Source organism: Pteronotus mesoamericanus, unplaced genomic scaffold (assembly GCF_021234165.1).
Source record: "Pteronotus mesoamericanus isolate MK-2021 breed Mesoamerican mustached bat unplaced genomic scaffold, CSHL_Meso_final contig_100, whole genome shotgun sequence".
NCBI classification, from domain to species: Eukaryota; Metazoa; Chordata; class Mammalia; order Chiroptera; family Mormoopidae; genus Pteronotus; species Pteronotus mesoamericanus.
The window spans coordinates 823668-827153 of record NW_026554999.1 but is presented as its reverse complement, the minus strand read 5'-3'; the positions used below and the strand labels follow the sequence as shown (position 1 = coordinate 827153).

Genomic DNA, 3486 nt, shown 5'->3' with positions numbered 1-3486 from the left:
CCAATAACAAAGTAACAGAAAAGGAAATTTAAAAAAACAATCCCACTTACAATTGCTTTCAAAAATCTAACCAAGGATATAAAACACCTGTGCTCAGAAAATTATAAGACAGTTAAGAAAGAAATTGATGAAGATACAAATAAGTAGAAGCACACACTGTATACATGGATAGGAATATTTAACATCATTAAAATGCCCATTCTACCTAAAGCAATCTATACATTCAACACAATTCCTATCAAGGTTCTGTGACACATTTCAGAGCACTAGAACAAATATTTCAAAAATTTATATGGAACCACAAAGTTCCCACATAGCAACAGCAAACCTGAGAAAGAAGAGCAAAGTTGAAGGACATAGATCATAGCAATATTTTATCAGATATCTCTCTCCAGACAAGGGAAACAAAAGAAAAAATAAACAAATGGGACTACATAAAACTAAAAAGTTTTTGCACAGCAAATTAAAACATCAACAAAATAAAAAGACAACCCACAGAATGGGAGTACATATTTGCTGATACATCTGATAAGAGATTAATATCCAAAGTTTATTAAAAAGCTTACAAAATTCAACACCAAAAAAAAATGAACAACTAAGAATATAAAGAAAAACCCACATTGAGACTGGTAGGAGAGGCAGAGATATGGAACAGTCTGGTCCCATACTCATATGTGGCACATAAATATCGGGAGGGATATCTCATCTGTGGAGGTCTCCCTTCAGGAGCAAGGAGATCATAGCCCCACCTCAGGCTCCCAAACCTAGGGTTGCTGCAGCAGCAAAACTACTGGTTTTCACAGCCAGCACGACCCTAACAGGACAACAGTTTCAACAGAATGGGATAGCAGATGGAGGCATCCCTCGGATAGCACACTCATTCTTCAGTTGGAGACTCCTATTGTTCAGCAATTGTTAATGAATATATGATTTTTAATTTTCTGTTTGCTGAGTCCTATAAATTCCCAGCACCATGAAATGATTGATTTTGAAAATTTTATAGTTTTTAAAATCTTCACCCAAGGGTATGTTTATTCATTTTAGAGAGCGAGCAAAGGAGAGAAAGAGGTAGGAGGGCGGGGGAGAGAGAGAGACACTGATTGCCTCTCATATGCACCCCAAAATGGGCTTGAACCTGCAGTCTAGGTATGTGCCCTGACTGGAATCAAGCTCACAACCATTTTGCTCTTCGGGACAATGCTTCAATCAACTGAGCCCCCCAGCCAGGGCTGAAAATTTTGCAGTTTTATAGTTGTTTTGGGTAAAATAATTTGTCAGCCTTTCACTTCTTCATAGCAAGAAGTCTATCTTATAATTTTATGCCTGTCTGAACTTAACATAACTGTATAACTGTCTGAAATTTTCTACCTTTCAGGGATACTTTAATGATGCTTTTCCAATCCTGTCTTCTTCCTTTGATTCATTTACTGTAACTATAAACACTGGGTCTATTCTACTCTGTCATTTTTCCTAATATGTTTTCCAAATCTTTCAGGGGTGTACAATAATGTACAACTGATATTTACTTAAAGACAAAGTGTAGGAGCCCTAGATGTGCAGAACAGCTGTGGCTGTGCACTAAGCTGGACAGAGCACAATGAATGAAGAGGAGCAGTTTGTAAACATTGATTTGAATGACGACAACATTTGCAGTGCTTGTAAACTGGGAACAAAGAAATACTCTCCTACCATGTTTGTTTTGAGCTAAATATTGAAGGAGTACCAAAATCTAATCTCTTGCACACCACATCTTTAAGAGGCCACAAAGACTGCTTTGAAAAATACCATTTGATTCCAAACTGATTGTCCTTGATCTAAGCTTTCAAAAAGCACTTATTATGAAAACGTTAAAATCATTATGAGTAAGAAGATAAACTGGATTGTACAGTAAGCACAAAATAAGGATGTGGATTCAGGTTCTGAATGTTCTTTTTTTTATTTATTGATTTGAGAGAGAGAGAGACAAATCAATTTGCTGTTCCACTTATTTATACATTTATTGATTGATTCTTGTATATGCCCTGACCAGGGATTGAACCTACAATCTTGCCATATTGGGAGGATGCTCTAACCAACCAAGCTACCCAGCAAGGGCCAGGTTCTGAATGTTCTAACAACCCCCAGCATCACCTGTTTAATTTCACGCATAAGCCAGATGAAAAGTTATCCCTACAGTTTGACTCCCAAGTATGAAAGTATTCTGCAAAGGGGATGGATGGCAGTACAGGTGGCCTCTCAGACTCTACACAAAGAATATTGGAGCACTGGTTGGTGTAGCTCAGGTAGTTGGAGTTTCATGCTGTGGACCAAAGGGTTGTTGGTTCAATTCCCAATCAGGGCACATATCCAGGTTGTAGGTTGGATCCCTGGTCAGAGCATGTATGAGAAGGCAGCCAATTGATGTTTCTCTCTCACACCGATGTCCCTTCCTCCCCCTCCCCCAGCCTCCCTCCCTTCCTCCCTTCCTCTCTCTCTCAAAGCAATGAAAAAATATCCTCGTGTAGGGACTTAAAAAAATATATTGGAGCAGAGAGAAAATACAGACTTTGGGCTTTGCTATGCTACAAGATCCAGATGCCACTTACTTTATGCCCAGTAGTATATTGTGGCCTCAGAGTCACAACCAGGCATAGAACAAAGAGGAGACAATCTCTAACCCACAGGCTAATGTCCAGACCCAGCATCTACATTACAGCAGACAGGAAATGAATTTGATGATGTTTGGGGAGGTAAAGCAACTGAATGTAAAGTTCCAACAGCAAATACAAGTAGTTTTTGAGAGTTAAAACACAAAGTGCAAGAAAAAGAAAAAGATTCTTTGGCCTCAGAGTTCCATGTCCACCATGTTGCCATCAAACAGCTTCCCAGGAACCATTCCAAGTTATACCATGTCTGCAAGCAGGGTGAATGGGAATGAAGTCACACTTGCCCATAGACGACTGAACTAAACTTATACTAACTTCCTAAGCCCTACCATTTACTAGTATGCCAGGCATGCAAACCTTGAAGAAGTTGAAGAAAGTTATGGTCCATTTTTTAAAATATTTTATTTATTTATTTTTAGAGAGAAGAGAAGAGAGGAAGAGAAACATGGATTGGTTGCCTCTCATACATCCAGATGGCATGGTCCATTTTTTATGGTCATTAAATGTACAGAGCTGCCCTGGTTGGTGTGGCTCAGTGGATTGAGCACCGGCCTGCAAACCAAAAGGTTGCCAGTTCAATTCCCAGTCAGGGCACGTGCCTCCGTTGCAGGCCAGGTCCCCAGTACAAGAGGCAACTGATCAATGCCTCCCTCGCACATATGTTTCTCTCCTTCTCTTTCTCCCTCCCTTTCACCCTTTCTAAAAATAAAATAAAATAAAATCTTTTTTAAAAAATTTGCAAAGCTTAAAGGTAGTATTTAACATCTTTGTCAAAAAAAAGCAGATCATTATATTCTTGTCTTCTAGGGTTAAGTCATTTTGTTTTATTTTGGGAATCCTT

General features: G+C 38.9%; 1 pseudogene; it reads left to right on the top strand.

Annotated features, from left to right (window-relative positions):
• Positions 1-1597: 1597 nt before the first annotated feature.
• On the top strand, positions 1598-2943 carry LOC129075704 (protein EURL homolog; annotated as a pseudogene).
• Positions 2944-3486: the final 543 nt, after the last annotated feature.